The sequence below is a fragment of the Lemur catta genome, chromosome 24, assembly GCF_020740605.2.
Source record: "Lemur catta isolate mLemCat1 chromosome 24, mLemCat1.pri, whole genome shotgun sequence".
NCBI lineage: Eukaryota > Metazoa > Chordata > Mammalia > Primates > Lemuridae > Lemur > Lemur catta.
Window position 1 is genome coordinate 7,698,714 of NC_059151.1, and position 27,821 is coordinate 7,726,534.

Genomic DNA, 27,821 nt, shown 5'->3' on the forward strand with positions numbered 1-27,821 from the left:
GGTTCAGAGTAGACCCCACAGAGGAGATGAAAATTAAGAGCAGTGTGAGGGAATTAACTACACAACTCTCATTAACGCTAATGAAGGTAGCACAATGAATTCCTTGCTCATCTCATTTACCCCTTACTGTCCAGTTAATTGCTGAGAATGTTTGTATTTATATATGTTTAGGCACATAGCCAGGACCGTTTTAAGAAGTCTCAAGGGATTTTAAAAGTGCTGTCGACCTAAATGAATCTAGCAAGTTCAAAAATGAATTCACAAGTGCATAGCTCTCTAATTTTACAAGTTAAAATTTTGCTTCTAAGAAAAGATTTACTTGAATCAAGATATTACTGCCTAAACATGATCACTTTTACAAAAACATGTAGCTGGCTTACTTCTCTGTGAACTCTGTACCAAGACAAATAATTTAAACTGTCTGAAACTTTACAAATTGATGAACATTGGACATTTTAGATGCTGCATGCTCAAATTTTTAATTGTATCTGTTCGTTTGGGTAGAAGCTCTGAAACTTTGTAAAAATACAGTTAAGACTTTCTAGTGATTGGTGTAATATCTCCATGTTCTAAAATGCCTGCTGTTTACTGCCTTGCAAAGGATTATTGTGAGGTCATTTTTGCCTTACTTCAAGTTGTTAATTTTATATAGTGATAGACCTGGTCATGGCATTACATACTTTCACATGGGTTTTATTGTTAATGTTTTTAATTTCGGTAACTTTATGTGATTAATACTTTTTTCCTCACTTTGCCATTATGCTCCTGTTAGCTCCCAAAGTACTGCCATAAAGCCTCCAAATTAGGAATGTGTTAGAAGTTCTTTGACACTCTGTAATATAATTGGTATCAAAAAACTTGACGAGAATATAAATCACTAGGAAGACTAAAACTTATAGAAAACTATCAATAATACCACTTTTTTTTATTTTAATAGGAAACTTTATTATGCAGTTTAAGGACAAATGTAAAACTGACTCCTTATGGTTAGCAAATAAATTGAACCAGTAGATTTCTCCATAATAGAAAGAATATTTCCGATTTTTCAAGAGTTGGTTGTTTCCTTCAAGAAACAAAGTCTTCCAGAAGATAGAGAGCAAGTGCACAGAGACAGGTAATATGAGTCGAAGTGTTGAAATTGCAGTGGATGAGCTGGAAGCATCTGTGGTCATTTCTGGCTGGGGAGATCAAAGAAAGCTTCATTGAGAAGGTGTACTTGAGCTGGACTTCGTGTCATGGGTAGGAATTTACAAAAGTAGTATATGGCAGACAAATATAAGTCTTTCCCAGCCACTTTCTGGTCATATGTTGTGGGCAAATCACTTAACATTTCTGAGCCTCTATTTTTTCATCAGTAAAATTAGAATAATATATTGATTTTAAAATATTAAGAGTGTAATGTAGATTAATGAGATATCCTATAATATACCTTCTGGGGGAGAGGGCCTGACCTAGTAGATGCTCAAGAAATGGTAACTTCTAGATCACTTTTTCAACCACATAACACAGTACCTGACACATAGTAGACGCTCAAAAACTGCTTACTAAAGTGAAAATAATGTCAGAATAAGCAGAGACGCAGGCCCTGATTGTATGCTCGGAGTAGAGCAAGTAGTTTGATGTGGATTAACAGTAGGAAGCATGAAGAAGAGCAACAGCCCACATTGTGTGAAACATGATTTATATCAAATGACAAGGGCCCTCTAATGTCAGGGTAACAATCCCTCTATCTCTAGTAAACAGAAGCACTAGGCTTAGAATGGGGCTGACACGATCAGGGCTTTTGCTACAGAGTGTCTGCAGGAGGGGGGCCTTAGGAAGTGACCACCCCCTTTCAGACAGAGATGATCTGTGTGTAGCTGCTGGTTAGGGGACACAGGACCATGGGATGAGAGTGACTCTGGGGGAAATTGTGGTCAGGAGATGAAGAATAAAAGAACATTTTGAAGTTTTTACATTGGGTACCAGGAGATAATGGTGATGTACTCCTTTGTTAGAACTTTCATAACAAAATGCCACTAACTGTGTGGCTTAAACAACAGAAAGTTATTGTCTCACAGCTGTGGAGACTATGTGGAGGCTTATGGACGGCTGTCCTCTCCCCATGTCTCTTCATGTCATCCTCTCTACCTGTATGTCTGTGTGTCCAAGTTTCCCTTTTTATCAGGATGTCAGTCATGTTGGATCAGGGTTCACCCTAATGACTTCATTTTAACCTGATTACCTCCCCAAAGCGTTTGTCTCCAAATAAGGTCGCATTCTGAGGTACTGGGTGTTAGGACTTCAGTGTATGAATTTGGGAAATGGGGCAGTAATGACATAATTTAATGCATAACAGGTGCCATTCCTTAATTGTTATGATCAAATAAGGCAGAGGAGTAGGTCTGAGAGTTTAATTTGGAATATGTGAAATTTGAGCTAGCGGTAGACCAGCCAATTCATCATAACTGTATTTTAACACTTTTATGCTACTTACTATCTTCTCACTACTACTTAATACCTCTTTTCCTAAGGTCTTTATAAATGATGAACTTATATAATCCTCATGAAAAGTTTATGCGTTGTTATTAACTTTATTTTACAAATAAGGAAACTGAGGCACATAGAGTTCGAGTAAGTTGTCAAGATGACACGACTAGTACAAGGTAGATCTGGGGTTGATTCCAAGCAGTTTGCCTCTGGAGTCTGAGTGTTTAAGCACAGTTCCCAGAAAGGGTAGCTGTGAGTGCATGACCGGAGTCCAGGGGAAAGATCAGTGCTGGTGCAGTTTATTTTTTTCAGTCAGTTTAACAAACATCGGTTTACTATCCAGTTTATCCTACAAACTGTGCTAGGCATTAGTGCTATGTAATTACGATGAAGATCCAGATCCTGTCCTCAAGTTTGCAGCCCGATGCTGGGGAAGGAGAAAGAAAGAGTGTGAGCATTATAAGCTGCACGCAAGGGCAGCACGCACACATCTACCCTGAGCCACAGAGCCGCCTATCAAGGAGGGAAACCACCCTGAGTCTGCTTGTAGAAGTAGAAGTGCAGCCATGGAAATGTTAAGGATGGAGTTGGTCGTAGATGGATGGTGTCCTGAAAGAGGTGCATTTTGAGCTGAGCACTAAAGGACAAGGTGGACTTGGATCAGGCATAGAAAGGAGGGAAGGGCATTCTAAGCAGCAGGAAGACCATGAACAAAAGCACAGAGGCAGCGTATGGAGCAAGACTGCAAACTGCCCAGGAAGGACTGGATGAAGGTGGGCATGTTGACTACTCTGTTGAGAACTTCAGTGATGAAAGTAAACATAAATGAAGGTTAAAAAGTCTTTTTAAAACCCTAGTAATGGATATCAGAAGCAGGCAGGTCTGCTTCATTTTTAGGATAGAATAAGCCAAGCCTTTTTATGCAGGACTTGAAAAGCAACCAGTGAAAAGGGAGAGATTGTAAAATGGAGAGGGAATATTGATGAGGTAAGATCCCAGAGTGTTGGAACTCAGGAAGGTTTCTACCAGGAGAGGGCTACTCATGACCGATAACCTAAAATTTCTGTTTCAAAGGTAACTAATGAAATCAGTTCAGACTTTGTTAAAGGAATTTTCTCTGACCATCTTTGTATTCTGATAATCCATTTCAACCAATATAATCTTGATTTATATTCTCACCTTGGCTCTCTGTCCTCAATTCCAAACTTTGATGCTTGCAAAAATGTGCTGATCCCATCTTTGTTCCCAAACACGTGAAATCTATGCCTGTGATTCTTTCATGAGAGTCTTCTCTGACTTTCCCCACTCAGCCACCATTTCTTTTTCAGCAACTTGTCTTTTACAATCATTGATTTGATGTCTCCAAACTGTAGACAAGTTTATTCCTCAAATGCCTCAAGCAGCGATGTGGGAATGACAGAAAGAATGTGAACCACTGCCACCTCCACCTCCATCCTGAGCTGGCTGTATAGTGTGTTCCCTGACCTGTGCAGGGGTTCCTGTATCTAAATTAGCTGTTCTCAGACATCTCTCAGCTCTCTCATGGGTTCTAGGAGTGCCCCTGCTTGGGGGAAGCTGTTCCTTCAAAAGGCAGGCAGCTCTGCGTTCAGAAGAACCCACCGAAGTTCCAGAGGCACAAAGAGGCATCATTTCTGAGTGACCTACAGTATCATTCAGTGTAGTGCAGGAGGCAGACATACTATTAAATAATAAAGCATGAAAGAAAAATGCTGTGATAGTGATGGTGAATGGTGTTCTGAAATACTGCAGGAGAACTGACTAACTGCAGAGAGCTTAGCTGGGGTCAGGACAAGACTCACAGATAAGTTGCTTCAGCAGAGTCTTGAAAAATGAGTAAACAAGCATTCATCATGCAGACAACGGTGGCAAACAGTAATTCAGAGAGAGAGAGAGAGAGAGAGAGATGGATAGAGTTAAAAAATCAAATTTGACCAAGGGTTTTATAATGAAAACCAGGAGTCCCTTGTCCACTTCTTTCTACCCCCAATTATTCTTCTCAGAAAGAATTACTTATTTTTAATTTTTAAAATTTAATTTATATTTACTTTTTAGAATATTCTGTGTATTCACATGGTTCCAAATCTAATAGGCCTCCTGATCCTGTTCTTCAAACATCTGATTTCCTTCTCATGAAGCAAATAATGTCTCGTGTGGCATTCCAGATGTACACACATACACATACGTACACATACATGCTTTTTATTCTTTCTTGTGCAATTAGTAGTATACTAGGTATAAGTTCTGTGCTTGCATTTTTTTACTTAGTAACATCTAGGAGATCTTCTCATTGAGATATATAAGTGTTCCTCATAATTTTTAATGGAGAGATTAAGTCACTCTTAGCTCTTAAATTTTTTTTTCTATTTTTACTTGTGCTGGTGGATATTATTGGTTAATTTATTATCTTATCTCCTACTTATTTCCCTTCTGATATAAGGGAAGATTTAGCTCATTTATTTCTCCCACACTCACACATCTTTTCAATGCAGTTATAACACAATAAATTTAAATAATGCAGTTATACCTTTACTCCCATACCATCTACTATAGACAGTATAGTATCTGTACAGTTTCTTTCACTATTTTTCGACTCTTCTACCTCCCAACCTTAATGATCCAAAGCTTTACTTTCATATTGAGTGTGTCAGAAGCATATATTTTCTATTCTGTAACCAGAAATAAATCTTTCATACCTTGGCTAGAAGTTGATTCTATAAGATGAAAAACTATAATTGTGCTATATTTTTATCAGTATAAATACTTTTCACTGCACAACAAAGTATTAAGATATTAATATGATTATGTTTAGCGTTTTTCTCACTCAGGTTTAGGGTTTTTGTTCGAGTTATTAATTTTCTTTTTCTTCATTTCATCTTTGTTGGCTACTTAAATTCTAAATTCTTGTCTTTAGTAGCAAATTTCCAAAATCCCTGTTTCCTGGCTGGAGTCTTGCCTCCCGGAGCTGTTTCTTTCCTGCTCTATTTGTGGTGCTGCTCTCAAATTAGATAAATTTTAGTGGGTCCAGTCCACGAATTCCTGAGTCGTATGTCTTACAATTTCTTTGTTTACTGTTTTGTTGGGTAATATCTTCAAGTAACTTCTTAAGGAAGGGTGTGTGGAAGGTAGAATTTATTATGCTTTTCATTTGTGAAAATATATTTATTCTAAATTCATCCTTGATGAAGAATTTGGCTAATTATAAATTCCTAGGTTAGAAATCATTTACCTCAGAACATCGACAGCATTAGTTCATTACTCTGGTAACTGATCATTGAGATTGAGCAGATGGGACATAGTTATTTTCCTGGAGTTAATGCTAGTTTTTGCATGCATGTTTATGTATTGTCTTTGCTATAGGATAGTGATGCCAATCTTAGTTGCCCCGATTTACTTCAGAAAACTCACCTAACCTATTTCTTTGGAAAAGAATTATATATATATATATATATATATATATATATATATATATATATATATATACACACACACACACACACGCACACACACACACAGTGTGTGTGTGTATGAATTTTTTTGCATAAGGATGAATGTCAGCCTTCAGGGACATTTTGCATGTGATCGTGGGTGAGAATCAACATACATTGAAATACAGTCAGTCCTCTTTATTCACTAATTCCACATTTGCAAATTCACCTACTCATTAAAACTTATTTGTAACTCCAGAATCAATATTCAGAGCACTTTTATGGTCACAAATTCACAGAGCTGCAAAAATTTGAGTTGTTCACAGTTAAGGTCAAATAGCTGCTCTCTGCATTTTTGTTTCAGCTCCTCTGCTGTAAAGAAGTGTGCTCTGCACAGTCTATTTAGCATTGCTTTCAATTTTTTGTGTGCTTTTTGGGGTAATTTTTCTGTTTAAAATGTCTCCTAAACTAGTGCAGAAGTGCTGTTTAGTGTTCCTACACACAAGAAGCTGTGATGTGCCTTACAGAGAAAACATCTGTTAGATACGCTGTGTTCAGGCAAGAATTTATAGTGCTGTTGGCCATGAGTTCAGTGTTAATGAATCGACAATATATATTAAATAAAGTGTCTTTAAATACAAATACATAAAACCAGAGACTTATAGGGACCAAACCTGCATTTCCCCTAGGAGCAGTGGTTTAGTATTCACTAATTTAGTGTTCATGGGGTTTTTATGACTTAACTACTATGAATGACAAAAATCGACTGTACTCCCATCCTTTTCAGCTTCCGATCTCGTTCCTACCCTCTGCTTGGCTTGGCCTTTCCAAGCATTGAGGCTCCCAGGTCTCTGCAGGGTAGAGGCTTTATACTCAGCTGCTGCCCTTTATGATGATTTCTCGTCTACAACTCCTGATAGCACTGCTTCCTCTGCTTTTTGTTTTTCAGGAATTTATTGAAAAACACTTTTCTGATGGCCTCTTTATCTTTTCTCATAGTCGTAGGTTTAATCCTTTGTATTTTAATGGGATTTTGGAGGTGACCTCCTTTAGTCTTCTTGAGTTGGAAGTTCCAAAATATTCTTTCAGATTTTTAGAGATTAAAACTAAGCAAACATAAGGGACTTTATAAACAATTGTTATAATTTTTAAGAAATAATATTAGATCATGGCATTTGAGATTTGGAAAGTGCAGCATGTAACATTTTGTCCAATTACAAATTTATAGTTGAGAAAATTAAAGGCCTCTCTGTATCTAATTGATACTGTCCTCTGGCCTTGTCCAGCAGTGTTCAGCACCCCTGCAGCTATAGCAGGTGGCAGGGACACCCAGAGTTTGGAAATGGTCATACAAGTTGTCAGCAGGTCAGATGGATATATGATTGTTGGATCCTGAGAGAAGTATTTGTAGAAATGACTTACCATAGAGTATATCCTGTACAGAAAGGCAAATGAAGCTTGAAAGAAACAGATGAATTTGGAAATTAGAAAGAAAGGGAAACTAAAGGTTATGATGAGGGCAGAGGACAGCCAAGTTCAGTAAGCACCTAAGACAAGGGGAGGTGGAGGCTTTGGAAGAAACTCTGGTCAAAGAAGGGAACAGCTCAGCTCCCAACTTCACTGCTTTCTATACTTTATAAGTTGGCATGGAAAGTTGTTAAAATATTCAAGGGAAATATCAACTTAAAAGTCAAAAGAATGAGTTTTTAAAAAGAAATTGCTCACTTAGCATTGTCATGTAATTGCTAAGGGGAAAAATAGGCATATCAATTCTGTTTGCATCTTTTTTTTTTTTCTGTCCCTGGAGCAATTATGTAGCATTGAATTAATTATGCTCCCTTTGAAGTCTTAGAAATTTAATACATTAAATATCTACAGTTAGTGCTCCACCTCTCATTCAGGAGTTTCAAAGCCTTAAGAAAAATACTGCAGTTATGTGCAGCTGAGTAAAACAACCAGCTGTGATACTGGTGGAAAACTGTGATCACAATATACCTAGTTTAAGTGTCCTTGAAATGAATATGGTGAACAAGAGTCCTCACATGGTTTGATTCAAATATGGATTGGAATGATATTTTGAAAAACAAATTTTTATATAGCAATAACGTTGCATTGGTTTCTGTGTAAGTTATACCCTTTCCAAAAAGAACACAAAAATCCTATATAAATTAGAACATTTTGGCCATGGTCTTTAGTTTTCAGATTTGGTAAGAAACATCAATTCTTTGAAAGCAGGAAGTTTCATTATTGATATGGCAATGAATATCATTTCCAATTTACATTTTTTCTTCAAATTTTTGGAAAGGCACTTACTGTTACATGAAATCCTTTTACTACTCAATAAGAAAAGGGTATAATCTCTTACTCCTTAAATATACTCTATGAAATAGTTTTCATTCTATTGTACTATATCCCAGGTTTGTGAGAAAAAAGAGCTTTGATCTTGTCAAGCAACAAAACAGCAAACTTACTTACTTTCAATATGTGTGAGGCTGCCCAGAAATAAGCCTTTGGGAAGGAGGAGGAAACAAGCAAAGGTAGCTTATCTTAACATACAGAGAAAGATCCCTACTCATTAAGAGGGTAGCCTGAGTACTCAAATTACTGTAATAGTTATTAAAATAACACTTTTTCTAAGAAGGAATTATTTGGGGACATTATACAATATACAGTTTTTAAGATGAATCTATATAAATCTGTTTAAAAGGACTATATGACAATAATTTTTTCCCAAAATATATCCATTGCATGAAAGTCTCTCTAGTAATATTCTGTCCATAGATGGCTGCTATACATTTTTAAAGTAAACTTTTTAATGAGAGATAACATGCATAAAGAATACTGCATATATTGTAAGTTTAAAACTCAATAAATTTCCATGTGACCATCATCCAGATTAAGAAACAGAACATAACTAGCACCCCCAGATTCGTCTCCCATGGACCTCCCACTCACAATCCCCCACAAAGGTATCCTGACTTCTAACACAATACACTAGCTGTGATTGATTTTAAACTGAATATAAGTAGAATCATACAATGTATATAATTTTGCCTTTCTTTTGCTTAACATTGTATCGGTGAGATTCATCTAGGTTGAAGTATGTAATAAAAATGCATTCATTTTGATTGCTTCAAAATATTTTATTGTATGAATATGCCACAGTTTATGTAACTTCTGTTGATGATTTTTTCCAGTTTTTCCCATTACAAATAGGTGTTCTATGTGCATCTTTTTGGGGGGCTATGTAGGTATTTTAGTTGGGCATATATCTAGGAATGGAATTGTTAGCTCAGGAAGCATAAGGCATATCATATATTAATGCTAGCTGATACTGCCAGTTTCCCAAAGTGTTTATACCAGTTAGACTCTTTCTATGAACAACTGAAAAGCATTCCAATTTTCTACTTCCTCACCAACACTTGCTATTTTCTGTCTTCATCATTTTATTTCTACTGGTAGTTATTTTCAGATTTCTTTTTAATTTGCATTTTTCTGATGGATGATTTATTTTATGTATTTATTGGCTTCTGGGATATTTTCTTTTATGAAATACCTATGCAAGTTATATTGTGTTTTTTTCCTGCTCACTATTTGGAAGGATCCTATGATATATAATGGATAAGAGCATATTGTCAGATGAATATATTTTTAAATATCTTCTCCCATTCTGTTTGTCTTTTTACCCCTGTTAATGGTGAATTTTGATGAACAAAAGTTCTTATTTGTAATGTACTCTAGGTTATTAATGTTTTCTTCATAGTTAGTATTTTTTTGTCTTTTGTTTAAAGAAAGCTTCCTACTCCAAGATCATGAAAGCATACTGTTATGTTTTAACTTGTTTTATTTTTTACATTTAAATCTGAAGTTCATGTGAAATTGATTGTTTTACATGATGGCAAGTGGACTTAAAGATACATTTTGTTTTCCAATTGGTGGCCACTATTTATTTCAACACAGGACCAGTGTGCTGGAATGGGATAAATGTGGGAAGCTTCCCCTACCGGTGACTAAAGGGGAATTAATTAGCTTATTTGAAAATAGAGGGCTAATGAGATAATTTTTCTGTTATTTCACTAGTGAGGCTGTCCTTTCACTTCCACTTCCAGATGAAAACATAGATGGCTACTCTCTGCCTGCTATACTGAGAAGCCATGGCAAAGGGATCTTAGTTAGCCCTGGAGTCCAAACATATTTGTCAACCTGGGGTTAGTGTGAGTCAGTCTCCCAGGACTTAATCAATTCCTTAAATGCTTACTGACAAAAATCAATATTTTAGATTTATAAAGAACCAGATTTTAAGGTATAATACTACCACCTTATGAAGCCTCATTGAAAAGTTAGCTAGTTCCCCTGGATTACAATTCTATCTAGATTTTTTCTCACTATAATACAGATAAAAAGGAGGGACATCAACTTTCTATGCAGAGAAAATTTTTAAAGTTCATTTTAGTTTTCTAGCAAAACCCATTTTATTAGAATTTTTTTTAAAAGCCCTACAGCATAAGAAGGTTAAAAGGTTAAACTTACATGTGTCCATCCAATACAAACATTATATGAATGTAAGGGTCCATTAGTTTTCTGTCTAAGTAAATTTTTTAGTGCCTTGTAGACTATTCTAAAAATTTCTTTTTGGTTCCTACTTGTAGAAAAACACTGAAAATAATTTGGTATGTTTTGTTGAGTTTTTTTGTTTGTTTATTTGTTTGGTGTTTTGTTAATGTTTTCTTTATAGTTAGTATTTTTTTGTCTTTTGTTTAAAGAAAGCTTCCTACTCCAAGATCATGAAAGCATACTGTTATGTTTTAACTTGTTTTATTTTTTACATTTAAATCTGAAGTTCATCTGAAATTGATTGTTTTACATGATGGCAAGTGGACTTAAAGATACATTTTGTTTTCCAATTGGTGGCCACGATTTATTTCAACAGATACAGTATAGGCAAGAGACCTAAATATTTTACTTTAATATATCACTATGTTGCTAGATGTTTAGATTATCAGTGCTTATTATATTAAAATTTACTTATTAGACCTTGGTCCTGAAATTCAAATTTTAAGTTATGCTATATGTCTTTTATAGTAAAGCACTTCAGATCCTTTTTGAAAAGTTAAAAATAAATACACTAACATTTATACAAAGTTTTGTATATTGGCATGAGAGGATATATATAATGCATGTATATGTATATATATAACAATATGCATTTATACACAAATAAATATAGAAGGTTTAAAAAAGCAGGTCCACTAACTCTGACCTTAGGTCATATACATAGTTCCTTATATATTTTTTAAAATAAAATTTGATATTCAGTTTTTGTAATCTTTCTCTTAAAAGTAAAAGCTACTAATTGGTGGGCAGTTGAAATTTAATTAACCGTTACTTTTCAACATTATTTGATCAAACCCAGAGTTCCGTTATTAGCCCTCTTTAATTGGCCAAAAACTTCACCTTGAAAAATATCATGGGAGACTTGCTAAAATAAAATTTCATTTAAAATTCATGGTATGGCCGGGCTCGGTGGCTCACGCCTGTAATCCTAGCACTCTGGGAGGCCGAGGCAGGAAGATTGTTTGAGCTCAGGAGTTTGAGACCAGCCTGAGCAAGAGCGAGACCCTGTCTCTACTAAAAATAGAAAGAAATTATCTGGCCAACTAAACATATATATAGAAAAAAAAAATTAGCTGGGTATGGTGGCACACGCCTGTAGTCCCAGCTACTCGGGAGGCTGAGGCAGGAGGATCGCTTGAGCCCAGGAGTTTGAGGTTGCTGTGAGCTAGGCTGACACCATGGCACTCTAGCCTGGGCAACAGAGCGAGACTCCGTCTCACAAAAAATAAATAAATAAATAAAATTCATATTATACAAATACTTTTTTTTTAAACCATGATTCTTGTTTTGTTCTGTAATAACCTGAATAGCCTATAGAAAACACTGGTATTAACCTTAAGATGTAGGTGGACACCTCAATTTCTAAAAATTGTAACAACGAATAAGCAAACCCAAATTGTGAAGGAAAAGTGAATCAAAGAGGGTAAATTTGGAACTAAAAGGAATAGATAAATTTAATACTTGTAATTCTTACACATAGGACTCATGTCCAGCAGGTGTACACCAATAGAGCTCTACCTGTTGCTTATCGTTGGCAACCTTTTTGGTGGTAGGTGCCCCATTTGGTGCTGCATATCTGATTTATAGAGTTTTAAAAATATTTTGAATGGTATTCCAAACCGCATGACTGCCTCAGCAATTTAGAGTTGTGAGACATACATCTAATGATCCAATTAGAGAATGTCTTAAGTCCACATCTCTTTCTGTATCAGTTTTTAGCCTTCTTAGTGCATAAAAATACAAAATAGTGTCATATTTAAAACATTTTAAAGCCTAACAAATGTTTGATTATTTTTCTTTTGCTTACTACTGATTAATTAGCATTAGTATATTATAATGTTACCTTTTGCTAACCTATAGTTAGACTAATTCTCTTTAATTTGGTAATTTCTCAGTGATAATTTTTTAAAGTAAAAATATTTTTTCAAATTACCAGTTTTAATGAGAGGAAAAAGTCTAACTTTCCCTGTATTGTGTTTATATTTATATAATAGGTCTATAGAGTTTAAGTGAAAGCATATTGATTGGAGTAATACTTCAGAGATAAATGAAAATGTGTTTACCTCAAACAAAGTTTCTCTGCCTTGGCCCTGTTGACAATTTGGATGAGATAATTTTGCTGTGGGCAAATGTCTTATACATTGTATTATGTTTGGCATCATCTGTGTCTCTACCCAGTGGATATCGGTAGTACCCACCCAGTTGTGGCAGGAAACAGAATTACCCCTGGTTGACAGTCATTGCTCTATTCAATTCTGACATAATAAAATTTGTTCTCATGGAAATTTTATTGCTGGCATATGACAATTGCTTTTCATTTTACCTCTAATAATAGGTAGCCCACATTTATTGGGCTCTTTTCAGTTGTCTGACACTGCTAATCACGCTGTAAGTTATCTTGTATAATCGTCAAAAAATCTAATGAGATAGGGATAACAGTATTTTCATTCCACAAGTGGAAAATCAAAAGAATGATGTACAAGCATTTGTCTGTCTAGATTAAGTAGATTGTTTGCATTTTATTTCACTTTTTGTTAACTTAGTAATCATTTTCCAAGTTGTTGTACTATTTTCTAACATGTTCATCATGAAATGTATTTTTTGACAGTAATTGCTTTCCAAGTAACCTTTAACTCTCTAAAAGAATATTTAACCAGTAAGTTTGTGTTGCAGTCTTTGAACATGCCATCTGAGGGGAAAGTCAGTCTGCTTGAGATTTTTAGCACAAAATAAATGAAAAAGAAAAGGGAATGAATCATATACATAAACTCATATGCATGACTAATTAACAGCCAGAGTTGATCCTAAAAACTAAAGTAGTTGCCATAGGCAATAGCTAACATGTAATGAGTTTTTCTTATGTGCCAGACACTACTCTAAGTGTGTTTTACACATTTAGTCATCTAAATGTGTACATTTAAATGTATACATTTAATCATCACACCAAACCTGTGAAGTGCAGTGTTTCCACTCATTTTACAGATGAGGAAATTTATTTTTATCTTTTTTTCTATTAATTTTTTTCTTTTTTATTTCAGCATATTATGGTGGTACAAATGTTTAGGTTACGTACACTGCCTTTGCCCCACGTGAGTCAGAGCTTCAAGCGTGTCCATCCCCCAGTGGGTGCTCACCACACCCTTAGGTGTGTATAAACCCATCCCCTCTCCCCCCCTTCCATCTGCCTGACACCTGATGAATGTTATTTCAATATGTGAACTTAAGTGTTGATCAGTTAAAACCAGTTTGATGGTGAGTACATGTGGTGCTTATTTTTCTATTCTTGAAATACTTCACTTAGTAAAATGGGTTCCAGCTCTGTTGAGGAAATTGAGACACAGAGAGGTTGTCAAACTAGCCCCAGGTCACACAGCAAGTAATAGCAAAACCAATATAGCTTATTAGTAAACAGAACCTATATTGCCTTTCCAGGTATACAATGACAGTGAAAAAACCCTTCATAATATTTTATTCATGGCAAAAGAGGTAGTTGGTATGCCTAACTTCCATTAAATTATTTATAAGGAGAGTTTGTGCTGTGAACTTCATAAGTAAGATATATTGCATGCTTTCATGATATAATGGAGGAATTGATCAAGATTATGAATTTCTGTCATGTTTCTGCCCTTAAGCATAGACAGAAACAGGATATTTGGACTAAATAGATTTAGTTTTAGTGTGTGTGCTTATGAGAAAAAGAGAGAGAGAGAGAGAGATACCTAGGTTGAAAAAATGTGTTATGACATGAGGGAATTTTGGAAAGAAAGGAAACATGAGAACTCCAGTGGCTCACAAGATAGCAATTATTGATAAGATCACTAGATATGCTGAATGTGAATTTTCAGAACAAAGGAATAACGCTGATGCTGCTTTAATCTAAGAGGTCCAAATAGTCAGTCAACCTTGGATTGAAATTGTGGAGAAAGCAGATGGCAATGATGATTTCCCCATTGCTAAACCGCCCTGAGCAGAGCTAAAAAGATGAGCAGGACTGGACGCCTGGGAACCTGGAGTCCAGAAAGGGGCACAGGCCTGACCGTATTTCTTAGCGATACAAGTTTGTCTTTTCTGGGAGGCCTGAAATAAATCTTCACCACGGCCCAAATCCCCTCTTGGTGAAACTGACCTGAGCTCAGGGCAGCTACAAACAAAACATTTCACAACCTTTTGGCAGAAATAAAATCCCAATTTCCAAAGAGACAGATTTTGATGCATAGAACTTATGCTTTACGTTTCTGTAACTGTTTTGGGAATTGTAAACCTCAGAGTATTTCTAAATTTCTAAATTATCCCGCCCTTATCCTACCCTTGTTGTTCTTTTCCAAGGTAAATTGGTTGTCTTGAAAGCAAGCTAAGCCCACAAAATAAACCTATCAATAGGCCAGTCTGCTCAAGATTTTGAATTTATATTTTTTAAAAATTGTGTAAATTTGGAATAACTACCATGAGGAGAGTCTAGACATTTGGTAACAAATATAGCTTAGCAACATAAATAACTTTTTATTACAAGTAATTAAGAGGTTTAGGGATTAGTACATCTACCTAATTGCATTCAAACTGTAACATGTTTCTCGACCCACCTGCCTGAGGCACATTTGTTGTAGAAAATGATAATAATAATAATAAAAAAGTTACTTCCCGGCAGTGCCCAATGGCTAGCGTTGGAACACTGGTTCTCTCTAAACTAATAGTGCAGGATCCCTAGGGTTTTTCAAAACCTAGCATTTCCTTTCGCCTACAAGGATTCTGGTGTTGAGGATGTTATGATGATAATCCGGCTTGCTGGGAATGTGACTTGGAGACTAGAGGGGAAATTCACAAGTCACTCTGTCGCTGTGCTGTTGCTGATATTGTCCAGGGCCTCGTTACAATAGCAATATGTCTCCTCCGACCCAACAGCGTCCCCGGGCATGCCCACGCTCAACCTTACTCTGTCATCACTGCCCCTTTAGTTGAGTCAGAAGTCGTAGTATATTGTGTTGCTTTAGTTTGATAGAGAAACTGGTGATCTTGCTTTCATTTGAGCTAGTTTTTATTGCAATCCCTCTCTCTATGGTGTTTAGCACTCAGACATGTGGGACCTGGTGGGATGTATCTCAGAGTAATGCCTCCACTTTAGACCGTAAGGTTAGAACCCACCAAATTTGGGGTGCCCCATTTCATACATTATCCAAGGAGGTTGAAGGTTAGACCATATTCCCCAGAGAATGAGTGGATCCACCTAGGGCAGCGAGCTGTCAGCCCCCAAATGTCCAGGTATATTTCTTTATAATCAAGCTTCTTAAGCAAATAAACCACTGAGTTCCCATCCTGCCAGCCCTTCAGTCATAAAATAACATAGCTTACATGGCTGAGTGTAAGCCATGCTGGGGACTCCAATGCGAAACAAAATTGCTTTTTAAAGTGCTAATATACTCTGAAAGAAATAATCACTTGGTATGAAAGAGAAAAACTCTGACAATAACCAGAGAAGCAAAAATTAAGAAAACAAAAAGCGGACCTTTAAATTTCCCCACAGACCAATTCACCTTATTTTTCTAGCTTTGTTTATTGGACACTTATCTTTCTGAATTTTGGATCTTCCCTAGACTATAAGCTTCATGGGGTCAAGTTCTTTCTTTATTCAACTTTAAATGCCACACCATATGCTGCTTAATATATTGCATGTAGCAAGCTCTAAATAAATGGTCAATTTTTGAGGTGAAATTTTTTCCAGAGATTGATAATTGTGGCTACCTGATTTTAAGGGTTTTAGACATAACTGATTTAAATGAAAATTAAGCCATATATACCAGAATAAACAAAACATTTCCTTCTTATCCAATTGTGACTTTTCCCCCTTCCATCCTTTGGTAACAGTGTTGGCCTCATGTTGAATTCAATCTTCATTCAAAGTGGCCAAATTCTAAACATGAATTTCTTAAAACATTATAGGTCAGTGTCAAGGGCAAATCCTAGAGGGCAAACCTTTTCTAGACTGTCTACTTTTGGTAGTTTCTGGGATAATTAATAGAATTTCCACATAGAGATTAAATGAAACAACATTTAAAAAATTCAATCAAATCCCTTTATTTGTTTTAATTTAGGAGAGGTAAAAATAGCTGGCAATACATAAGCATATTTATTTATTTATTTATTTGTAATATTATTGTTTTAGTTATCCAGGTTGAGACTCAGCCTGGTTCTTTTTTTTAATTTTTATGGATACATAATCCTTGCATACAGTTATGTGTGTATGTGATAGTTGGATGCAAGTATGCGATGTGTAATGATCAAATCTGAGTAACAGGGATGTCCATCGCCTCACACGTGTATCATTTCTTTGTGTTGGGAGCATTCCTGGTTCTTGTAGGATATAAGATTTGAGACATGCAGTTCTCATTTCTGAACAAGGAGATTCTTGTTTTGTTCCTTTTCCTACATGTACAACTAGCATGAGAGAACTGCTTTCTAGGAAGATCAGTTTGTTGCTTGGACAGGGCCTCCTGAAATAGCATCTCTCAGTGTGTTTATATCTGGGATCTGACTCCAGGCACTTGTTTTTAGTTATTTATACCCACGTCATTCCATAAGCAAACAAACCACAAACATTGACTGTCAACTGTTATCTGCAATAAAATATTGTAAACATAATTTAAATATTAGGACTGAGGAAAGTTAAATTAGAAACAAAATTAGCAGATCACCATATAGGCCAGGATGTTGCACTATTTCTCCCAGTAAAATGGTAAACACGTTGAGGTCAGGGGCTATTGTAAATTTCATATCCTTGTCATTATTTGGCATTGTGCCTACATATAATTTGCACTTAATAAACACTTAATAGTTTGCTTTATTTTCATTCATTTGTGCAAAATTAGAGCAGGAAGGAAATGATTGCCTCACATAACATGAAAAGATTTATTTTTTGTGGATGAGATCCTGCCCATGTGAGAACCTTGACAAAATTGCAGAGATCTAGGGAACTGCACCACTGTCAGATTGCTTCACTTCTTGGCCGATTTTAAACACCTGGAGGAGTGAACCATCAAAAATCCTTTGTGCTGTCCATGGTTAAGTTTGGACACAGTCTCACAGCTCTCAGCATGGATGCTAATTTCCAAAATTTAACTGGAGCCCTTAAGGGATAGAATTGACTTAACTGATATCTCTCAAGAAGAAATGAACTTCATTCTGACACCCATTCACTAATTATTATTATTTCTTAATTCTCTTAAAACCTAAAAGATGAAAGGCTAAAATGTAATTCTAATTGGCGAAGGAATTTCATACCGGGAAGGCACCTCTTGATTAGCAGCTGTGTAGGCAGAGGGAGGGTTGGGGGTATGGAAATTTGGCTAAGAATTCACACAGAAAAGTGCTCGATGTGCTTGGAAATAGCTCAATCAGTACTCAGCGTGCTGTGAAAGCGCTCAACTGGTGCTCAACTTCCAGCATATTTAAATGAGTTGAACGCTTACTTTTTAAAAGTGCTCAATTGGGAGTGCTCAAGTTGTGGCGCCTATTAGTTGAATGCTAATTAGCTTTTTCCTTTCATGTGGTTCACTTCTCTATTAAGCAGATAGACAGTTTTGCTGTTCGTGTTTTCAGGTTAGACCTGGACTTCCCACAATACATTAAGAGATCTGTATTTATTTTAGAGGAAAATGACCTGTCAAATATTCCAATAGCTTCTTTGCTGGTGCTCTCTCGCTCACTTTCTCTCTCTCTCTCCCCTGCTCATGTTTTCATATTCTCCTCCTCACTATTTCTGAGTTTTATTGTCTTGTTTGAAGATATTTTGAGAAAACTAAAATAACAGAACTTGCTGTGTTATTTGATTTAATATCTTTTATTCCTGATACCTGGGTTTGGTTTTTCCCAAGTGTCCTTTCACTCATTTTGATAACATTGCTTTTCAGAAATGGTTTTGAGCTGTAATTTGAGTTTAAGAAACTGTATGTGTTTGTGCTATGTCCCTAAATGTTCACTTTCACCTTTGGTGAACACGTTAGTATCTTACTTTGGGTGGGGGGGTGGGGTTGTTTGTTTTTGTTTTTTTGAGACAGAGTCTTGCTCTGTCACCAGGCTAGAGTGCAGTGTGTAGTGGTGTCATCATTGCTCACTGCAACCTCAAACTCCTGGGCTCAAGTGATCCTCCTGCCTCAGCTTCCTGAGTAGCTGGGACCACAGGTGCGCACCACCATGCCCAGCTCATTTTTTTATTTTTTATAGAGATGGGATCTCTGTTGCCCAGGCTGTTCTTGAAGTCCTCAAGCAATTCCTCTGCCCTGGTCTCCCAAAGTGCTAGGATTACAGCCGTGAGCCACTGCGCCCGGCAGTATCTCACTTTTTCAGTTGGAAAGATGAATCTCATGATGTTTAACCTAATAAATAAAAACTTCATTAACTAATTTGCTTAAGACTGAATTTGAGCTGTATATTTTGAGAATTTACTTAGAAAAAATATACCATGCCTTTAAAGTATCTCATTATTTCTATAAATTGAGATGAAAATTTAAATGGAGATTTTTTTCAGTAACAACTTCAAAATTTCTTTCATAGGAAGATGTTGTGCACATTGCACAGTGTGGTGGTTGTGTCCTATTTCTCCTGATGACCAGTGCAAAGTCTGTCCCCTGGTGAAAGAAGTCTTAAGAACATTCTCCTTTAAATGGAGAAAAAGTGCCCATCTGTACATGAGTGGATTAATAAAATGTGGTATATGTATACCATGGAGTACTATTCAGCCATAAAAAATGGTGAACTAATCCTCTTGTATTAATCTCAATAGAGCTGGAGACCATTCTTCTAAGTGAAGTATCACAAGAATGGAAAAACAAACACCACATGTACTCACCATTAAATTGGAATTATTCAGTCAACACCTATGTGCACATATGGAATTAATATTCATTAGAAATCAAGCAAGTGGGAGAGGGGAGGAGGGGAAGGGTAAAATCACACCTAACGGGTACCATGCACACTATCTGGGGGATGGGCATGGTACAAAAGCAATTTATGTAACTAAATCATTTGTACCCCTGGAATATTCTGAAATATATTTAAAAATAAATAAACAAAATAAAATTTTTAAAAAATAAATAAAATAAATGGAGAAAAAGGCAAGTCAAAGTTTTACCTGTCAAAATATAAACTGTCAAAGCCTTTATTTCAGTTTAATTCTTGATCTTCTATAATGGTGTGGTAAGTTGCTATTCAAAGTAAAGTTTAAGGAATATTTAAATAGGAAATAGAAAGGTAAAATTGTACTTCACATAGCAACCAAAAAAGAAGCATGCACACCCTTCATTTTAAGGTGAATAAAATAGCATTTTAATTAGTATCTAATGCAGGATAGATGAATTAGCTTCTAACTCTCTCCCAGTTAACCACTCCCGAAGACAGAAATGTGTTCCCATATATAAATGTCATTGGAAAGGCTGTATTAGGATTTCCTAGGCTGCAAGCTGTTGAAAGTGTGGGTCATCTAACTCCCATGTTTGGATTTGGGTTCTCGAAGCAATGTTCTGATTTTAATTGGCTTCCATATAGGTTTATTGTGGAAAAAGAATGAGTTGGTCAGATGACTAAATTGTTTAGCAAATATATTAGTTATATTCCAGCATACACAAAGAGATGTGAATCTGCCTGGAAATTAAGAAGTTTGTCACAATCTGAATTTTGCTAACGTGAATCTGCACAGAGTAATGGGTTGGTGCTTGGGATCCCATAATAGCAGCTTTCTGACTCTGCAGCCCTAATGGCCTGACCTTGGATGGTGGTGAATTCACCAAGGTAATGACTATCCCACCATGAAGCCTCTTTAGAGAAAACTTGCTGGATGTCAAAATCCTGCTTTAAATATTTCTCTTTGAATTTCAATTGAATTTCTGTAGTGGTTTCATAAGAATGCTATGCTCAGTTTTTATGAATATAATGAACATTATTTTTCTACCTTTATGGAAATATTCAAAACTACTATGAAGGCATTTCAGTGAAAATTAAAATTCGATATTTTTAGCAACCGGGGGTAGCATACAATGATAATGTCCAATTAGGAGTATCTTTTTCTGTAGAACAAAATGAGGAAAATCGGGTAGCAAAGGTTCCTTCACAAATTCTCCCCGGTGGCTGTAAGAGGCAATACCGTGTTATTGCTTTGCTGTAAAATGAAGATGGAAATGTATGCCCTGTTGCCCCTCACTGTTTGGCATATTGAAACATGCCTATTAAATTACCCTTTACAGAGTTCCACCATGTTCTTATCTCTGAAAGTAAAAGCTAAATCAGCTTCCCTATCTTCTTGATCGAAAAAAATAATACCTAGAGTGGGAGTTTACTATGCATTCATACCTTCAAGTGATATATTTACTTTAATAAACTAAAGAGGTATTTAGGCAGTTTCCATCAGTTTTAAACAACTATCTTTTTGTATTCACTTGACCTAGTTAGATAATGATGTGCAAACAGATTTGATTCAGTAACACATTAGTGAAATGTTCAGTGAAGTCTTAAAACAACTGCTTTTAATATTCCTGAACAATAGGAGGCTCTGAGTTCAGCCCCCTGTGAGGTGTGTGGTGCTTATTTGCAATCAGCTCTGACATTTTTGGAGACTTCCACTACAAAGGGCTTCTATTTTGAAAACACTTATTAGAGAGCAGCTGTATGTGTGTCCTCCATTGAGCATTACTTTTTGTTGTTTTGTTGTTGTTTTCAGTTGTCAGTGGCCAAAAGTAAGAAACCATTGAGAAAACATCAGTGTATGCCATTTGATAGCTAGACAAGATAATATGTGTTCACTTTTTAATATTATCTTTTCCAAATTACGATTTTATAATGTTGTATTAATATGCAAATGATTGCAAGGACTGTGTTTTTCCTCTACTGTATGATCTGCTTTTCAACTGAAAATTAATAAAGGCTCTCAACTGGTCCTAAAGTTTTCATCAATTTGAGCAGATGTTGCTATTGTTTGTTTGACTGGAGCATTTACTTTGAAAGATACCATCTGAGTTTGAAAATAAACTAAGCCCTAGTCCTGTTTTTGTACAGTGGTATCAGGAAAATACGTTGTTTTGTTTGTATTTCAGTAGTAAGCCAAGAGGAGTTACCTTGTCATTTTCAGCATGTGAATTTTAGAGAACAGTCATGGTTGTGTTTTGGGTTTATTTTTATACCAAAGTCTAATCAACAATAACAGCAAAACATTTAGCATGTGTGGGTCAAACGACAATGCATTTATAACTGTGCTTTTTACAAACTATGTAGTATGCTAAAATCATATTCATTTTATCCATTTTGTAAAAATTTACCAAATACCCCTATGTAATACAAACTACATGCCACTGGTCAAATTGGTTACAGGTTCATTTAAACATTATAATATCCTTATAAAATAGGTACTTTACTATTGTTATGCCCATTTTATAGATAAAGAAGCTAAGAGACAGGAAGTCATACAGCCTTCCCAAGGTCACATCGTGGATTTTAACCTAGTCAGTCAGCCTCCACAGTCTGTGCTTGCAACTGCTATATTAGGCTGGGTGAAGAATTCCCAGTATTTCAAGTATTCTCTTAAGACTGCTAGCATCTTGGATGTCTGTGAAAGTCCTTACCGAAATGTAAGACAATGGACTTTCTGGTATTGGCATTGCTATTCTTTGACTGAAATGTGGTCAAAACTTCTGAGGGACATACATCCAAAAGAGAGGGAAGAGGAAGAGAGACTCATTAGTTAGCTAGATCGCATGCCAATCCTGAAGATCCATGAGATGAGAAATGTCATGCCAGCACATGTATTCCTTTAGTCTTAAAGTTTAGAACTCACAATTAAAAAGAATCTTTAAAAATATTAACATATAGCATTAATACTGATTATAATATTCATGTTTATTATCTTACATATACCAAGTATTTGAATAAATTGTGTGTGAAAGTTATGTACTCATTATATATGCAATGAAATTCTAAAGGAGAACGTATAGAAGAATCTATTGTTGAGGCAAATTTATCTCTTTAAAGATACTTTATTGTTCTAGAACCAAATATATTGCCAAATGAATAAGACTTCATTAAATTTGTAAGGAGATTTTATTAGCTGACCAAGACATCAGGAAGGCTAAAGGACCAATGATTGCTAGGGTATAAAATACTACACAGACCTTACAGGCACAGTAAGATCATCACATCACATCAAAAATATTAAACCTTTGCTTTTCTTTAAAAATATATTGATAAAGCATGGAAGATGTGGCCTCTTCCACTGGATGGTTTATAATCTAATGCTGTTGATTATGACAGACAAAAATTAATATAGAAATTTAAGTACATATAAAGAAAATAAAACATTTAATTGTTTAAAATCTTGAACTACATTTGAGTTGTTTCAAATTCTAAATGATGAGATTTGGCTTCTAATTGTTACTGTTGCTGCCAGTGGATATTTGGCAAGGTGATGCTTAAGCCTTCTCAAATTTCAGTAGGGAATCCACATTCTGCAGTTTGCTCATTATAAGCAGATGGTTATAGCAAAACTCCAGCCTGAGTTTTTTATCCCTTGAACTTCTGAGGGGAAAATTTAAATGCAAAATAAAATAAAACAAACCTTTGAATAATTTTAGAATTTTTAATAGTCATTAATATGATTACTATTCAGAATGATGCCTTGCCCTTGAGAAATTTGCATTTTATATTAAGCAAACTGGTAGTTTATACTGCTGCTGCTTGAGGTGACACAAATATACCACCGGGACTTAGTCCTTTAAGCCCAGAAGGAACCTACGGGACTGCTCTGTCAATATGGTTCATGCAAGTGACAAATACTGTCAAACCTATTTATCGAAGCAAGTAAATAGAAAGTAAAGAGGGCTTCATGATGGAAAGAAATGGTAGGTGGATGCACAAATGAGGCTGGTATGTGGTTTGAGATGACAGTAAGACATGCAATTTTGGCTATCTTCTACTGCATTATATATTACCTAATCGATATGAAATATATTGTACTTGAAACAAATGACTTTTGTCTCTATGAGACAGAAAATATCATGGGGATGTTTTAATTATATCATCTTCAATAACATTTTATTCTGAAACCAAAACATGTGGGAACACTGAAGAGTCACTATATTTTATATTTATCTACCTCGAGAGTGGCATTTTAAAAATTAAAACACAAATTTATTATAATTAGAAAATGAAGTGCTCTTTCTGAAACTCCTCATGTGTTTTGTAATCCACATAAAGTCGAGCATTTTGATAATGAACAGAAACATCTACCTAGAATTTCTTCTTCTTAATTTGGCATATAAAGGCATTTGAGTTTATTTTTTTGTACCACATTTATGTTGTAATCTACACACCTAAAAACATTATGGTTGGATGCATATATTATGCCTCTTGTCCTCCACTACTTATGTTTACTATTAATACTTCTAATTGTAACACTAACCCTTTGTCACATCTCCCTATTGCTGTGTTACAGTGTATGCAGCCAAAATATTTAACACATGAATCTGCTTCTTACATCTTAACCTAAATGCTCTCCTGACTTCTCATTGTCAATTTGACTCATTGAATCTTCACTTCAGATACTATTCTAACTACTCCCTCAGTTAATGACACCTCCATCCATTCATTTTTTTCAAGCAAGACAACTGGTAATCACCTCTTCCACCCCTCATGACTTCACTGTTCTCACAGTTCTCTTCTTTTCTCCATTGTCATTGCCACCACCTTTCTTAAAGTATTTGTTAGTCCTGAATTTCTCTTGCCTGGCTTATTATTTTAGCTTGCTAACTGCTCTGAGCCTAATTTCCCTTTACAGCTTCTTCCTAAATAATGCCTAAGTAATCTTTGTAAAAGGCAAACATGGTCATATCACTCCTTTACCTGAAATCTTTAACACTTGTTTGCTATCTTTAGGGTAGTATCCATACTCCTTAGAGTTGTATACCTTCATCTTTTGCTATTCTTTTTTACTAACCGTAGACTTTTTATGGATCTCTGAGAAATGCTCTGCTCTTCTAATTATCCTTTAAGATTTGGGTTGTGTAAATCAGGGTTCCAACAAGAAATAGGTTTCACACTCAGATCACACTATCTCAGGAGGAATATATTACAGTGAGTCTATTTACAAAAGTTTGAGCAGAGTGTAAGACACAAATGATAATGCAATAATCTGAGCTAATCAAAAAGAGGCGTTACAGTCCTAGGCCCAAAGAGGAGAGAGTAGTTATCTAAAACTAGTGGAAAAAAGCGGAGTTCTGTAGAGGCAGCTGAAGGGAAAGGACCAATGGCCATAGGACACAGTGATTTTGCAGGAAGGGAGCCCAGGGAATCAATGCACTGAACATTCTTCTCCCCATTGGCTGAACCTCCTGGTAGTCAGATACTCTGGAGCCATCCGTATGGCCCACGTGACCTGGCAGGTCAGAAAGCTAGAGAGGGAAATGTGGAGATGTTTCCTGAAACAAAGCTTTTCCAGATTCTCCCCAAGCCTAGTCAGGTGCTTCCTCCTTTGTGTGTCCATCGTCAGCATTCTGCTGTTAGCAGTGCCTGTGCCTTGTACGGTGATCTCTTTGTGCCGGTTTGTGTTCTGCTGCACCATGATGTCCTAAAACCCCTAAAGACTCTTCCCTTCTCTTCCTATATCAACAAACTTAAATCAGCATAAAGAAAATTAAGATGTACGTGGATTTTATTATATTGTCTTTTTCTTCCCACTGAGAAACTAGACTGTTCTTTTGGAAGACACATACACAGGCATATACACACACATACACATACACACACTCATACTGAATCCAACAGCTGTCAATTTCTTATTGTCCCATATAGAAGATAAAACTTTACAGATAGAAAGCTGAACATTATGAGAAAGAGTTAATATTTGCAAAAATAAAAGTATATAACATATGCCTGGGCTCTTCTTGGTGTGATCAAGAATGAAAGTAATAAAAGTCTAAGTAATTGCACATCGAATATAAAGGAATAAAATTAAGAGATGTTGTGTGTTTCAGTAAGGTCAAAGAAAAACCCCACCTCAAACATAAAATTATATCCATGCCACATTTTGACAAATCGCTTTAGTCTCTGGAGAACTGTCTTCTTGCCTTACCTACAAAGTTTCAGTATTTCTGCCTGAGAAAATGTGTTTCAGTTTTCCCATTTTTCATAATTCAGTTTATTTTAATATAAAGTTTTGGTTTACATTCAGATCACTATATTGATATGTTTCTGTTATTTCTTACTGTTTTGTAGTTCTGTTTATTTGCTATTGCTATTTCTTTCCATTATGTATTTTATTTATTAATTTTATTTTAATTATTTTTAATTAATAGATGTCTGAGACTGATTTTAGATTTAAAACTACACAAGCATTCTCTCTCTCTCTCTCTCTATTTAATCTTTATATAAGATTTATTTAAACAAGTTGCATATGAGTGACTCCCGAGCCAAAGACCTTTACTTTTGTGTTATAACCTAGAAGCTAGATGTTGTTGGTCTGAGATCTGATATCCTGGCAAATTGCTTAGGTTCTGAAAGTGAGCCTTCAATTTCAAGCCCCTGAGATATGTTCATGAAAGAAGAATTGAAAACAATGCTGTTTGCAGATTTAATATACAAGACTAAAACATAGAGGATGTTCTCTAAAGTTTTACAAAAAAAATGATTTTTATTTAGAACAGGTGTTTAAATTTTTACAAAAATATCTATAAACAATACAGAAATCTGCCTATTTAACTCATGACTTATTAAAACAAACAAATATATTTATGGGCTGGATATAGTTATCTGAGGAAATACATTTTTACTGGACACATGTGCCACATTCAAATCAATGACAACTTCCGCTTTGGAATATGGCTTAGGAATGCTTCTGTCATGGCAGAACTTTTGTGCAATGGAGTTGTAACAGGTTTTTTTGTAGTATTGTGCTATATCATGACTAGTGTTAGTGTTTATTACAAGTTTTATTTTTTGCTTGCTTTTTTATTAAAAAGACTTTTCATTTCATATTAGTTATTAGTGTTTCAATATAGAATGTTTTGTAATTATTAGTCACATTGTGACCACCAACTTTTTTCCAACACTAAGTACCAGTCTTTTCTGGTAAATATTGATTTTCCCCAGCCAAAATAATAAAATATAACACATTTTCAAGAGATGGTGATATCATCAGCATAATAACCAAAATTATAAAACTGGCGATATGCAAAATCATGCACATTATTTCACCATTTTATAAAACATCTTTTTAAATTTTCACAAACTTTCCTGGTGTAAAAAGACTCCTCAAAAACATACACATTCATAACATAACAAGGAATTTGGACAGTTGGTAAATATGTACAAATGGTACCATTTGTGAATTAATATTTAAAATCAAATATCTGTTATTTCTCTTTCAATTTTCTCTATTAATTCACTGAGAGATGTATTAGTCTGTTTAGGCTGCTGTAATAAAATGTCATAAACTACCTGGCTTATGAACAAAAGAAATTTATTTCTCAGTTATGGAGGCTGGTAAGTCCAAGATCAAAGAAAGTACTTGCAGATTTGGTGTCTGTTGAGCCTGTTTCCTACATGGCCATCTCTTTTCTATAATCTCACAGGGCAGAAGAGGCGAACAAGCTCTGCAGAGTTTCTTTTATAAGGGCACTAAACCAAATCTGGAGGGCTCTACTCTCATGACTCGATCATATTTCACAAATCCCATCTCCTAATACTATCACTTTGGGGGGGTTTAGGATTTCAACATAGAGATTTGGAGGAGACACAAACATGTGGATCATAGGAAGAGATTTTTAAATTGCCATGGTAGCTGTTGAAAGACAGTCACTACTGGTAGATATGTACTTGTATAAGCCAGACTTCTTATTTATATTACTCAACCATATCAGAATATAGAAACAGACCAAAAGAATTGTGGGACTGTGGTTGCCATATGTGTATCAAGAACTATGAAGGTTTAACATGCAAGCTGAAAAGTTAGCCGAACATTGTTTTAAGGACAAAGGCAGAAGACCTGTAAGTTTCCTGGGTCAGAGACAGGGAATCTTATTTCTCACAGTAATGACAGTAGCCATAGTATCAGCTTGCTCATTGGTTGCACATGTTTCCTAGGTCATGTAGGACAATGTGGAGGACTGACATAAATACTGCATACACAATGAGTTTGCAGCACAGCTGAGGGAACCCATGTTTAGGGAACCCAAATCTTTTATAATAGGCTGCAAAAACACCTGCCGTTTTTCTCAGAGGGAGTTCTTATCTTTGTTATATTACCAGTAAGCCAGTCTGCCCTTT

At 35.6% G+C, this 27,821-nt stretch overlaps 1 protein-coding gene across 2 annotated transcripts in view; it reads left to right on the top strand.

The window, feature by feature from the left end:
• The window catches only part of GRID2 (glutamate ionotropic receptor delta type subunit 2), a 1,057,247-nt gene that overhangs the window by 571,142 nt on the left and 458,284 nt on the right, over positions 1-27,821 (top strand). The window lies entirely within an intron of this gene.